Here is a 15,737-nt window from a genome sequence, read left to right as displayed (position 1 = left end):
TTTGTTTGATTCAGGTGTTACACGATCGTTCGTGTCTCTTGTGATTAGCAATAAGTTTCGGGATGCGCCGGGAACTTTGGATTTCCCGCTCGAGGTAGAGATTGCAGACGACCGAACTATGAGTGATGTGAGGGTGTATCAAGACTGTGTCCTGAATCTGCTGGGAGAGAGTTTTCGCGTTGATTTAGTCCCGATACCGTTGCGATGGCTAAAGGTGGTTGTTGGGATGGATTGGTTGGGGGCCAATGGGGCCATGATCGATTGCGAGCGCCAGTTAGTGAGGGTGGGTTCAAACCCGAAGTGGGGGAGAACTGGTTATACATGGTGAGAGGGCCTCGCAGGGGCCAACCCTCTGTTCGACTGTGATGGGAAGAAGATTTCTGCAACAGGGATGTACGGGATTTATGGCTTATATCTCTGATACGAGGGTTGAGACTACGGGAGATGTGGGTAGTGTGCCGGTTGTACAGGAATTTAGGGATGTATTTCCCGAATTGATGGATCATAAGAACCTCAACATGCGACAGAAGAGGTGGTTGGACGTGCTGAAGGATTATGATTGTGAGATCCTATACCATCCCAGGAAGGCCAACGTGGTGGACGATGCTTTGAGCCGCAAGGCGGCAGGTTCGCTGATCGGGAACGTTTGTTTGAGGATGACTGTGATCTCTCTATTTTTGGATATGATCAAGAAGACTCAGGCTAAGGGGGTGAAGAAGGAGAATTGGTAGATAGAGCGGATTTGGGGGCAGTATCCTTTGTTTGTTAAGGGTAGCCATGGTCTTTTGACACAGTGTCACCGGGTATGGGTACCGGTGACTGGAGGGGTAGGGCAGAAGATATTAGAGGAGGCGCACAAGTCCAAGTTCTCTATACATCCAGGGGCTATGAAAATGTATAGAGACTTGAGACTGAGTGATTGGTGGCCTTGCATGAAGCGAGAGATCGCCTGGTTTGTGGAGCCGTGCTTGACCTGCAGGAAGGTCAAGGTCGAGCATCAGCGGGCCTCATGGCAAGTTTCAGCCGCTACCCATTCCCCTGTGGAAGTGTGAAGAGATCACTATGGACTTCATTACGAAATTACCGAGGACGACGCGGGGTGTGGATGTCATGTGGGTGATCGTGGACAGATTGATGAAGAGTGCCCACTTCATTCCGATTTTTGAGAGTGTATTCGCTGAGAAATTGGCGGATATTTATGTGCGAGAGGTGGTGGCTAGGCATGGGGTGGCAATGTTGGTAGTCTCTGACAGGGATGTTCAGTTTACATCTAGGTTCGGGAAGAAGTTTCATGAGGAACTGGGCACTCAGCTACATTTTAGCACAACGTACCACCCCCAGACAGATGGCCATAGTGAGAGGACGATCCAGACAGTTGAGGATATGCTGCAAGCTTGTGTGTTGGATTTTGGAGGGAATTGGGATACGTATATTCCACTGGCAGAGTTTTCATACAATAACACTTACCACGCCAGTATCGAATGACCTCCATTTGAGACGTTGTATGGTAGGAGATGCAGGACTCCGATTTGCTGGGATGAGGTTGGACACCGGGTCATGGGGAGCACTAAGGTAGTGCTAAAGACTACCGGGCTGATTCAGCAGGTGCGTGACCGGCTGCGGGTCGCGCTGAGCCGTCAGAAAAATGTCGATTGGCGGTGATCGGATCTTGAGTTCTAGGTGGGGGATTTCGTACTATTGAAAGTGTCACCCTGGAAGGGGGTCATCAGGTTTCGAAATAGGGGCATGTTAGGGCCATGTTATATAGGCCCTTTCAGGATTACGGCCCGGGTGGGCAAGGTGGCATATCGCTTGGAGCTTCCGGATGAGATTTAGCCAGATTCACAACACCTTCCATGTGTCACAGCTTCAAAAGTGTGTCACGGACGAGGCCGCAGTCGTCTCTCTGGACGACATTCAGGTGGATGAGAGCCTAAACTACATTGAGAGGCCTGTTGCGATTCTAGATATGAAGACCAAGGTTCTTCGAAACAACGAAGTAAAACTGGGGAAGGTGCAATGGCAGCACCGAAGGGGCTCTGAATGAACATGTGAGTCGGAGGATGAGATGCGAGACCACTACACGGACTTATTTGGCTCAGCAGACTTCGAGGATGAAGTCTAGTTCAAGTGAGGGAGATTTGTAACATCCGTTCCAGGTAATAATCTAATTTTCTCAATGTCTGGGTTTTGGTGCTGGGACTCGACGAGTTAGGAGCTCAACTCGTCGAGTAGAGGCTATTATGTGGATGCGGGAGTTGGGTCCTACTCGACGAGTCAAAAGGCTGACTCGACGAGTAGGAGCTGGAAAGAGAAACCCTAATTTTTAGGGTTTCCACCCTATATAATCTCCTTAGGACCATGAGGCTGGGCTTTCATTAGCCTCCAAACCCTAAAACGTCTGTGCTAAACCCTAATCAATATTCTCTTTCATTTTGTGAGCTAGAGTGACTTTTGAAGGTTAAGAAGAATGAGATAGTGTGAAGTAGGAGAAGATCTAGCAAACTAAGCCCTCACTCTTGAGCTTGATCATCTTGTGGACTGTTGTAAGTCTTCAAGACTCGATTTTTATCTTAGAATATGGATAGATCTTGAGTTTACTCTTCATTTCCCATTATTCTTGTTGATTGCATGCATGAAGTTCATAAAGTATGCAACTTTATGGATCTCCTGGACAAAATAGTCCCAAGTTGGGCTAGATCTAGCTTTTGGTCAAGCAAGGATGCCATGCAAGGGTTCTTAAAGTATATTTCCCCTTTTTGACCATTTTGACCTAAAGACATGCATTGGACATGTATGTCCATAAAGCCTCCATCTTTGGAATGTTTTGAGGACTAGAAACTCTTCTAGAAAGGAGGGATTCCAGATCCCTAGAGTCTTGGACCACTTGGGAAAGCTTTTGAGCTTTTCAACCTTCGATAAGGACCTTGGAGCAATTGGAGTAGTTCTAGAAGGCAAAGATGGAAACTTTATCCTTCGAGACACTTTAGGGTTTTAGATCTAAGCCTTGGAGTCCCTACATTCGATGAATTGTCATAATAAGCAAACAGGAAGGGGGACTCGACGAGTGGCTCTGGCAACTCGACGAGTCGGATCGGGTTTCCCCGTCGATTGAATGTCAAGTGAACTCGTCGAGTTGATGAACCAACTCGGCGAGTTGGCTAGGGTTTGTTCAGATGTTCTGGACTCTGCAGGAACTCGACTACTTGCTAGATGCACTCGACGAGTTGAGGTCAATATGGACTGTTGACCTTGATTGTTGACCTTGAATTTGACCAGGGTTGACTATGGTTGACTTTGAGGCTGATTATGGGATCATGACAAGTTAATCATTTAATGATTATAGGCAGTTGAGTTGGAGTAGCACGTGAGACATATCTGATTCTAGCTTGTCAGATCAGCATTCGAGAGGTGAGTCTTCTCACCATACTAATAGGTCTAAGGCACTAAGGTCGGCCCATTCTATGTTATGTGGACTATTGATTGATTATGTGTTATGTTACTATGACATTTGCATGGAAGGCCCTAGGGGGTTCCCGTGGCAGGTAGTTAAGTCCTTGTGGTGAGTCTTCTCACCATACTAATAGTTTGCATTATGTCATGTTTGGTAGTGAAGACCTTGTGGTGGTTCCCAAGGCAGGAAGACCATGTGGGGGTTCCCATGGCAGGCAGTTAAGACCACGTGGGGGTTCCAGTGGCACTAGGTGTAAGACCGTGGAGTGTTTCCATGGCTTCCTTATATGTTGTATGCATGGCTTATGTGATATGTGTAGCTTTATAGCTAATATGTTATGTGGTATGTGGATTGTGTGTGGGGTATGCTCTGCAGGACTCACTAAGCATTAGCTTACAGTTATTGGATTTATTTCAGGTACTTCTGAGCCCAAGGGCAAGGGCAAGGCTTGATGGCGCGTCGTGCACTCTCTCAGGCATTTTATGGGACACTGTGATGTTTTGAAATAAAATTGTAATTGATATGATTTTTGAAAACAATTGTATTTGGATTTCGTGGTTTATGGAAATGTGTTTTGGCTAATCAAAAATGAAATTTTTACCCTTGATTTTTGTGTGGTTACACTTTACTCAGAATAGGAGTATTATCAATCGACGCCTCAATATGACACCGTACGAAGCCATGAACGGTCGAAAGCCAAGTATCTCTTTTCTTCACGTTTTGGATGCAGATGCTTCATCAAAAACAACCGAGACCAGCTTACAAACTTCTATCCCAATGCTGATGAAGCAATCTTTCTTGGGTACTCTGCAAAATAAAAGGCTTATCGAGTTCTTAATCGGTGAACTCGAGTTCTAGAAGAAAGCTTTGATGTCACCTTTGATAACAACTTCGTTCGGAATTCTTGCCCAACCCATGTCACAACTCACATAATGGATTCTGATGCTCCGGCGCCAGGATGTCCGAACCTACAAACAGTTTATGAAGTTGACTTTGAAACCCTGTTCGGACCTTTAGAAACAGCTCCTGTTTCCCTAAATGTTTCAGGTCCGACACCCATTTTCCCTCCATTTGATTCTGAACCATTTCAACCTTCACAGGTTGAGGGGGAGAATGGTCAACCTTCCCTTGAATCAAATGTAGATGGATTCCTATATGCAGCTGGTCAATTTGCTGAATTTGATCCACCAATCAACAACAATGATGATGCAAATTTCATCGATTTCCCACCTGAAGACGACGTTAATGTGTTCGGTTCAGAAGTTCAGAGGGAGCATCATCCCCAAGCTTAAATTATTCAGGGGGAGCAACAAAACCCCATTGTTGATATAGGATCCTCTGCTGCACAAGAGCTTTCGAGACTACACATTTGGACTAAGGATCATCCTCTGAACCAAGTTATTGGAAATCCAAACGCCGGTGTACAAACTCGTTCTGCCACAAGTGTTCAAAATGAATTTCATTTCTCGGAACATATTGACTGGATTACAGACATGCAGGAAGAATTAGAACATATTGATTGGATTACAGCCATGCAGGATTATCCTCAATAGTTGAACCCGAATCCATCAAGGAAGCAATAGAACATATTGATTGGATTACAGCCATGAAGGAAGAATTGACAAAATTCGGTAGAAATAAAGTGTTGACTCTCGTTCCTCCTCCTCGCAATCATCCATTGTTGGTACAAGCTGGTGTTTCGGAACAAGATAGACGACGTAGGAGTTATCATTCGGAATAAAGCAAGATTGGTGGCTAAAGGATTCACACAGATCAAAGGGCTTGATTACGATGAGACCTTTGCTCCTGTTGCCCGTCTTTAAGCTATTAGAATCTTCATTGCTTATGCTGCTCACAAAGGCTTTAAGGTTTACCAGATGGATGTCAAAAGTGCCTTTCTAAATGGTGAACTTGATACTAAAGTATATCTGCAACAACCTCCCGCTTTTGTCAATCTCTCATATCCAAACTACTACTACAAACTCCAAAAAGCTGTTTATGGACTCAAGCAAGCTCCTCGCGCCTGATATGAGACTCTCACCGACTTCCTCAAGCGTTCTAGTTTTCAAAGAGGTATTCTCGATCTTACCCTGTTCCAAAGGTCAAATGGAAAACATCTCATCAACGGTTGCTGATTTTGCCAAACTGATGGTCAATCGATTCCATATGAGTATGAATCGTGCATTGAGTTTCTTTCTTTGTCTCCAAATGAAATAAACCAATCGAGGAATCTTTATTCGCCAAGAAAAGTACATCTCGGAGCTTCTCACGACATACTCAATGGACACCTATGCCTCTGCCAAAGTACCTATGGGTTTCGGTCACTAAATCTTTTCAGACCCTTCAGGTGTTGCTGTTGATGAAAAGAAGTACAGAAGAATGATTGGATAACTACTCTACCTAACAGCAAGTCGTCCAGATATAATTTTTTCAACATGTTTGTGTGCCAGATTTCAAGTCAATCCAAAGATGTCTCATCTGTTGGCTGTTAAGCAAATATTCCGATACCTCAAAGGTACAAAGAGTCTTGGAATCTGGTACCCAACAAATGAAAGTTTCCTCCTTCAAGCTTATTCTGATTCGAACTATGGCGGTCTTCAATTGGACAGAAAAAGTACATCTGGTGGCTGTCAATTTTTGTTTGGTCAATTGGTTAGCTGGTCATCTAGGAAACAGAACTACATCGCACTTTCAACATCTGAAGCGAAATACATTGTTGCTGCTAAGTACACATCTCAAGTTCTTTGGATGAAATCACAGCGCTTGGACTATGGTTACCGGTTTCATCAAATCCCAATATATTGTGATTCGCAAAGTGCCATTGTCATCTCACAAAATCCAATTCAGCACTCAATGACGAAGCACATTGATATACGGTGCCATTTCATTAAAGATCATGTTTTTAAATGGTAACATTGAACTTATTTTTGTTCCATCTGACGATGAAATTATTGATGTCTTTACTAAGGCATTAGACGAAACCTAATTCAATGTTTTTCTGAACAAGATGGGTATGATGATGCCTGATCCTCAGTTCTTTCAAGAGGTTTGTACACTTTGATGGAAACATCAGAGAACAAAATTATTTCGATGTTAATATCTTTTCATCTTGGAATTACTTCCTCTCGAAATAAATAGGATCATTTTACATATCTTTTTTTTTCTAACCACCTTTTTAGTTCTAAGTTGTATAGCTCACTTCATCATATGGAGCTCTTGACCAATATAGTCACATTGCTATTAACATCACCTCGGAACTTACTTTATAAGTAGAATAAGAAGATCATCTCGGAATTCAAGTCCGAAACGGTATTGAAGTTTCATCTCATTCTATGTCCGAGATCAGATCCTTCTTGTGTCGGACTCTCACAATCTGTTTAACATAAGTCCACTGAGATCTTCTTATCTTTTACCTTTAATATTCAGTCTGATTTTGTGCAATCTCGTACTCTATATTATGTATAAGAGTTTTCATTCTAATCTTTGAAGTATCTTATGACTGTTCATCTTGGAACCTTTGTGCTCCGAGATCACTTCACAAAATCATCTTGGAACCTTTGTGCTCCTAGATCACTTCATAATCTCGTCTCAGACCTTTTCATGTTCCGAGATCATTTCACAAATTCATTCAGGATATTTCTTGGTCAGAGATTCATTTTCAAATCACCTCCGCACCCTTTTTGCATATGTCTCCGTAAAAGCAAACATCCCATCAATTATGTGACGGTTTCCATTTTACACGTACCGTCAATGGTTACATTACTCATTGCAGGTCAACTCAATCCAAAAATGGCAACACGTTAAATGCGATCCATTTCCAAATCCGGGTTTGTTCATTACTTTTCTAACCCGACCCATCTTTCTCTGAACCTATAAAAGTCCCTCTAAAACCCGTTTTACCCTTTACGCTCCCAAAATCATCATCTTTCTCTCTCTGCTAAAGTGTTCTTCAGCTTTGAAACCTGCAACAATCGCTTCCTATCAATCTATTAACAAAGTTACCAAATCTGCTCCCAAGAAGAAGTCCTCCAAAGGGTCCGCATCGTCTTCGTCCACTGAACCCTTCCTCAGGGATACAACTCAGATCTTCTCTCTGGACCCCATGGACTACGACGAGTCCATCTAGGTGATGATCGAGTTCATCTCTCATCACCCCATCTCTGTTCCACTCACCAAAATTCCAGACCCACCGATTACCTTCGTCTTCTTCACACCGCTTTTAATCTAATCAAGATAGAGAATGGTGTTCTAGAGACAAGGATAGTTGGATATCGCATTGTGCATGTTCACAAATCCACTTTTTTGAAAGCGATTGGAATTTCGGAAAACCCTAAAGGATTCAAGGTCCAAGAACCATCTGTTGAATAGTGTTAGTTGTTTCTTAATCACATTGGTTATGATGAAGAGTTTAAGGCAAAGAAGTTCAAGAAATCTTCTTTTTCAGGCCTTTGGACAACCCTCATGCATTTCATTCTTAGAGGTCTATATGGGAAACATGGAGGCACAGACACTGTCAGCAAGGATTGGCTTTATATCGTGTACAATATGTTTTCAGGGAAGAACAACGTTGTAGATCTTACGGAAGTCTTGTGGCAAGACTTTCGGAAGTTTGCCATCAATCGCAAGCCTCATGAGACATAAAGTTCGAGATTTTGGGCGCTGATCATCCAAAAACTGTACCGAGAAAGGAAAGAACCAATACCTGTTAACTCGATTCCGAAAAAGGTATTTCTATCGTTCAAAACTATTAAGAATTATCGCCTTCCGAACAAGAAATCTTTCGGACCTATTAGGCGCTTAACTGAACATATGCTGGTCACCCTACCTTCTGATTCCATTCATTTGAAATAACATTTGGAGACTCCGATTGTGTATAGCCCTACACAATCCATCCCTATCTGTAACACTAGTCAAAATAAGTCAATAACAATCACTGTGATTATGCCAATCATGTAATGTGATTTTGTTAAACTAGTAATTTGATAAACTTACTATGTAGTTCATGATAAATTCTAATACAAATATGAACTTTCATACATACTTTATGATACAACTCAAAGTATACGTCCATACGATTCCAAAAATATAGAGAACGTCTAAATATGACTTCGCATGAAGAAGTTATGATAAACCCTAACACTATAAATCTTTATAATAAGAGGAATATAAAATAGACTTAGAATTAGCTATTAGAGTCTAAAAGAGAGTTATAGTACTCGTAAATACCTACACGTGGATATAAAGAACGTCAAAAACAGAGTTCATATGCAAAAGTTATGGCCTTCTAAAGATACAGATGTCTGAGAGTGTGACACGTGTCAGAAACCCTAATCTGACTGAGCTCATGATGTGAGCATAGATACTCACGACGTGAGGAGTCAAAATGCCACATTTTGAAGCTAGAAGATGCATGGAGTCTACAGTGTGATAAGTCAAAAGCTCACAACGTGAGCAAGGATTTCTCACGTCGTGAGGAGTCAAAGGGACACCATCCGAAGCTAAGGACCAAATGGCGGGTCTACGAGGTGAGCAGGATCGAGATAAGGAAGTAAGCATGATTGAATCATGTCGTGAGGGGCCAAAAACCAGCCTATAAATAGCCATTTCGACCCCAAGGCTTAGTACACCTAAATCTCTTATCTCTCTCCCGTTTGTTGAGGCCAATTCGCATCCCGAGCCCGACGATCTCGAACTACCGAGCGTTTCTAGTTAGATTACATAAAATCACACTACTATGATGAGTTTCACGGCCCCACTTTTTAATGTTTTTAGGGGAAAGCGCATGCTAAATATTGAATACAAGTTAATACTATATTTATATGATAGTATGTTCGTTAATCGGGATATAATTATTTTGTATCTACACAACCATCGTAAACTTGTTATCATGCTATTGTTATAGAAGTATACTAATGTAGATCTTGAGTTATACTTAGGATTCTATATATATGTTGTGTGCAATCTAGTTCCAGAGTTATACGCGGAAGTTCTACATGCTAATTGATAAAGTATGTTGTTATTGTTAGTTTTATGTCAAGATAAAACCCATTATGTTATATGTTGTCATTATAAGGTTTATGTCAATATAAAACCTTGTATATTGCATGTTGTTATTATTGGTTTTATGTTAAGAAAAAACCTGGTTTTACCTCAAGTTATAGTTGTTGTACTGCCTAACGTATTGCGGATTTAGGAGTAATGTTTAAAAGCATAATCTTGTAACTTAGGGTTTTAGACACAAAAATGTTTTTGTTGTTAGAGCTATAGGTTTTATGTTAAGATAAAACCTGGTTTTACCTCAAGTTATAGGTCTAACATGTAACCGCTAATCCCATGTGAGCGACGAAGTCGTGTATAAATAATATACGGGTTGACAACCCCACTCGTGGCTATTAGCTACAACCCAATATAAGCGAGTGACGAACTGTGCTTTTATTTTTTTATTTTTCAGGCGTCGATGAAGCGCGCGGTATTATATATATGTTGTGGAAATCCTCATGGAAATCATGATTGTGCTATCCTCATGAAAAGTATGAGTGGGTATCAGATGCTTTGTATCTCATAGCAGCGGTTACAGACTCATGGTAGCAAATAATTAGAAACATTATACTTTGTCCTTATACAAATATTAATGTTAAGTATAAGTTTCCCCATACTTATACCCTAGGTACATGAAATGTTTAGGTATATCACTTATTTGATAAGTAAATTATTATACCTAATATATTTACTAAACGTTGGAGAGTCAAAATGATACTTTCAAAACTATACTTTTGAACTCGGAAAAAGTGTTATTTTATATGGAGTCAAAACCTGTGGACTCACCAACTTTATGTTGACGTATTTTCAAAATGCATGTGTTTTTCAGGAACTTGATAAAGCTTGTATGTTATTCCAACAGGAGAAGTTTTACTATTACCCTTTCTGTTCATTAAGAAGTATATAATAGTCGGATATTATGTAATAAGTACTAGAAACAATAATGTATCTTTCAACCATCAATAAAGGTATGTATTTTATAAAATTTTGTAGTACTGTTCAATGTATGTTATATAATTATGATACACGGAATGACGTTGCACCGCCCGGTGTTTCCGCTGACGGCCGGGGTGTGACACTATCTCCGTTGAGCCTATCTCGGATGTGGCAAAGATTGTTCCATCTGGTGGTAAGAAAAAGAAGTCGGCCAAACGAAAGACCTCTCCCTCAAAACCCTAAGCCATAAAGAGAGCCAAAGTCGGTTCTTCCTCTCAACAGGAAGGAACCAAATACATTCCGGATGACTCTGGCCATCCTCTTACCCCACCTATCCAATCTTCGGAAGTGCCCTTCGGAGTTTAAATACTACAATCACACACTCACGGGGGAGTCTCCACATAATCCACCCTCACATTCCCAACAAGGTGTTGTTGGTGTTGAACATAGTTCCTTGCACCCCCTGGAACAAACCCACGAGTCCATTTGGAAAACCTCATTCTTTCCACAAGCACAGTCTGAGATCCCCGTCTCGGACTCCAAGCATTCCGAAACAGGAGTTGTCTCTCCTACCTTGGATGCCACAACTGGTTTGATACCTGGTAAAGGTATCGGACGACCAGGTGCTAATGATCCTCTTTGGTCAGATTATGTAAGAAGGGCTCATACACATCATCCAGAACTCACTAGATCCCAAGTTGAAGCAACTCTCATTTCGATGAGAAACAGGGCTATCCAAAGCAACTTACCTTTTGTTGCTCCATCTGATGATATCACTGATCTAGAGTTCACCTCAGGAGAAACACAAGACAACATTGTCTCGGAAAATCCTCCTAAGACTCAACACCATGACGCTTTGCACTCCGATCCTGATGAAGAACTTTTAGATGAAATTTTGTTTAATGATGATAGTACTTTTATGACTGCTCAACCACTATTTTCCTCACTTCATCTCCCAACAAAGCCATCTTCTTCAAGGCAGGTTTGTGATTTTGGGTTCTCCTCTTCTTCCGAGCCTGTTGATGAAGAGATCAAGATTGATGATCAATCCCATATGTATATCGGAGATGAAACAGAGTCTACTCCTCCAAAGGCAGATAATACAACATATACAACTCAGGATGGCACCTCCGAACTACCTGTCAATCAATATGATGATAAAGCAAAGTCTTGGACCTCCACCTCGGACACAGGATCATCAGGTGGACATTATGTTGATCCCTTTTCCCTGTTGGAACTCCAAGACAATGTCTCTGCAACTGTAAAGAAGGTCAAATCAATTGAAACCTCTGTGGCCGGACTCGATGCCAAGATTGATGAAAAGGTTTCTGGTCTAGACTCCAAGCTAGATGCAGTTTTACTCTCCCTATCCAAAGCCACAAAGTCTGGACCCACAACTGCTGAAAGGGAAGCATAGCTCGATCAAATTATTTCCCTCCGACTCAAGCACACTGTTGAAGTGGTCGAACAGAAATACAATGTAAGCTTAGATCACTACCTCGACACCATCACCACAATGTTGAAGGTTCACGATGATATGATCGATGTAACAAATGAGCTTATCAGACAAACCCAAGTTTGCCATGAAAAGAAAAATCAGAGACTCGAGAAGGAGATCAGGAAGAAAGATGAGATGAACCTGATCATGCAACAAGTCCTTATCAAGCTCCTCGGGGCATGCTGGAACATTGTGGATGTTCCAAATAACAAATTTGATGAGATGCTTTCAATTATTGCATCTCTCTTCGATCACTTGAAGGCTCAGGCTCCCACAGCTGATGCTTATGCTAACTTAATGTTACAAATGAATAAAATCTTTCAGAAGGTATTCAATCGATTGTTGGAACTTCAGGCGTCCATAATTCTTGCACCGGTTTCCAGGTCATCCGCTGCAAGAGGGGAGAACGACCTAGCAGGAGAAGTCAATCCATCCCCTGGAAACATGTCTTAGAATTCAGACTCCAAGATGAAAACTCTGATGATTCTTTGCAAGTTCTTTCAGGCTCTCTAGATGATAATGATGATGATGATGATGATGATGATGATGATGATGATGATGATGAAGAAGATAAGTACATGTCCAATGCTATCATCGGCATTCTAGCTCCAAGGAAATTCCAAGCCAAAGTGTTATGCGAGGAAGTGCAACGAATATGGTTGGCAGTCTCATGGCTATCAACTCTGGTTGATGTACTTTAAAGAAGTCGTGAAGCGGCTAAGGCAAAAACCAAACTAACAGTTGATGCCTTCCGAGACACCAAATCGATGTTGCCTCCGATTCCTTCGCCCATGATTGCTCCTATTGATGAAGGCTCTCCTCTTCGGAAGCCTGATGATATTCCTGAAGAGCCCCTGACTTCTTCTCCGCCGAAATTCTCCATTGATGAGAACATGCAACACATTCTCTCAGTCCTCAACAAACAGCAATATAAGGGAAATAAATCCATCTCGGAATTTACCTGCTCCGAAACTCCTTTGAAAGTGAAAAGTGGTTGGTCTCAAGAAGAAATAAATCAATCCCCTGAGGAAAGCATTCGGATATAAGCCTTCAAAGATAATCCTCATCCGATGCTAGGGCTTTCCCCTCTTTGTCGAGAAGGGATTATACATGATTTGGACATAGTGCCATTTATGTATTATGATCTCCCCAACCAAGACTCGGACTAGATTGATATGCCCCTCTCTCCATATAACAAATTCTACACCAAGTTCGCTCCTCTCCACCCAGAAGATGATCCATAACTGATCATCAGAACTGAACGTGAACGTTTGAAGACCTTTTACTCCAAGAACGCACTTCCTCAAAACGAAGCATAGACTCGTGTAACACCCGATTCCTGGTACGTATTTAATATTCAAGAAATGTTGCAATTTACTCTGGGACTCGGCGAGTTGGAGGCCCAACTCGTCAAGCAGACTCGACTTTTGATCGGGGGTTTAAGTGACCTACTCGACGAGTCGGAAGACCGACTCGACGAGTAGGAGCTGTCTTGACAAAACCCTAATTTTTAGGGTTTGAACCCTATTTAAACAACTTATCTCCTCCCATATCAGCCTCCATCATCCCTCACACTTCCAGAAGACCTTAAACTGAAACCCTAGCCTTGTTTGAGTGCTAGAAGATCCAGAGATTGTGTGAAGCTTGAGAAGAAGAAATGAGCTTGGGAGTTCAAGTTGAAGCTAGAAGATCCAGAGATTGTGTTCCATTTCCAGCTCATTTAAGGTAAAAAGCTTCAAACTTGACTTTCCATGTGTTGAATCAACTTACGACTTTGATTTTGGTATCTCTAGGGCATTTATAGGCCATTTTCGGGTTGTGGGGTGTAATGTGGAGATATGGCTGCAGATCATGAACTTTGGAGGGTTCTCATGGCATAAAGGTGCCAACTTTATGGCCATGAGAGCCACATGCATCTTGTAGATCTCATTTTTGGTCCTTTTGAGCTTAAAGACCCATGCATCGACGTAAAGTTCGTGACTTTACGTGTTATATCGACCCTAAGAGGTCAGATCTACCCTTTGGATGAGATGAGCTCAACAGAAATTGAGTTTCTGGAACACCGACTTAGTGGACTCGGCGAGTCGGGTAATGGTTCCTCGAGCTTTCCTGCTTTCGAGGAACCTGGTTGAGTCTAGAAGAGGGCTCAACAAAGATGGACGTGATTATAGACATGGAAACGATGGGACTTGACGAGTGTATGAACAGACTCGACGAGTTCAAGGCAATGTCCCAGCCACATGAAGACGGACTCGACGAGTTCAAAGGGAACTCGGCGAGTCATAGACTGAAAATCTTCTTATGGATGAAGATGAACTCGGCGTGTTCAAGAATGAACTCGATGGGTCGGTTGAAGATTGTCCTTTGTGTTGTTAAAGGCCAACTCGTCGAGCTCTTGCTAGACTCGACGAGTAGGGACGGGATTATGACATTTTATGGATATGGGGACTCGACGAGTTAACGTGCCAACTCGGCGAGTCGAGTCAACCAGATGTTGACTTTGACCAAAAGTTAAATTTTGATCATGGATTTGACTTGACTTTGACTTGGATTGAGTGACCCTTGTAAGGATTACGAGTATGATTTGATAACTTATAAGAGTTGTCGTGTAGGGATTGAGGAGTCGGGGAGAGTCGATTTCCACACCGAGATCAGTGCAGACACTACGCGACATTGAGGTGAGTTACCTTTCAGTAGGAGTGGGTCTAAGGCACCAAGGCCGGCCCACTAGTAGATGTTTAGTGAGACGATTGACTTCGTGATAATTGTCTGGTTTGTTATTTTCTGATATGTTTATATGCCAACATGATGTGTTATATGTGATAGTATTGGTAGGAGGGGACTAGTCCCCCGATTCGGTCGCTAGAACCGAAAGATAGGTCGGACACCCAGCTATGTCTGACAGCATGATTATGATATGATATTAAATGGTAGTGGTAGGGGGTGAAATAGTCCTCGTGTTTGGTTGAGACAGACTGGAGGGCGGATTCGGCACCACAGAATGTCCTGACATGGGTAGGTCAGCACCCCATAACGGCTTGACATGGGTAGGTCAGCACCCCATAATGGCTTGACATGGGTAGGTCGGGCGCCCCAGAACTTCCCGACAAAATGTATGATGTAAGTATGTGGTATGGTGGGCGAACTCACTAAGGTTTGTGCTTAAAGTTTCAGTTTTGGTTTCAGGTACCTCTTCATCCAAGGGGGAAGGAGTCGGCGGTGTAGCAGCGCATCACACACACATGATTTCGGCATTAAGTTTTCTGGGATTGTACTCTGATTTTTATTACTATTGATGATATGTTTATACACGTTGTTACGGTTTTATAAACTGATATGACATTGGCAAGGTTTTCGGTAAACTATTTTATAAGTTACTTAATTAAAAATGAAATTTTTTTGTCTTGAAAATTGGGATGTTACAAGTTGGTATCAGAGCCTTGGTTTGAGGGATTCAGACACACCCTCGGGGGGGGGGGGGGGTGTCTGGACTCAAATCGAGGGCTTGAAAGATTCTTACAAGAAAATAGTTTTCTAAAACCTAAGTTAAAGAATTTTGAGAAAGAACGAGGTGTGTGATGCGTGCGACCGGCCGAGCTCAAGTAAGTCTTCCCCAATATACCCATACTTGTTATGTTATGTTATATGATATGATTAAGAGAACTGCATGCTAGAATAGGGCTAAGGATCTAGGAGGATGCCTTGTATGCCTGTTATGTGCTTATGAGAACTGCATGCTAGAATAGGGCTAACGATCTAGGAGGATGCCTTGTATGCTTGTTATGTTCTTATGAGAACTGCATGCTAGAA

This window comes from Lactuca virosa, chromosome 4 (genome assembly GCF_052849685.1).
Source record: "Lactuca virosa cultivar CGN04683 chromosome 4, Lactuca_virosa_CGN04683_v6, whole genome shotgun sequence".
NCBI lineage: Eukaryota > Viridiplantae > Streptophyta > Magnoliopsida > Asterales > Asteraceae > Lactuca > Lactuca virosa.
The sequence above is the reverse complement of the archived record's forward strand: the minus strand, read 5'-3'. Positions refer to the sequence as shown.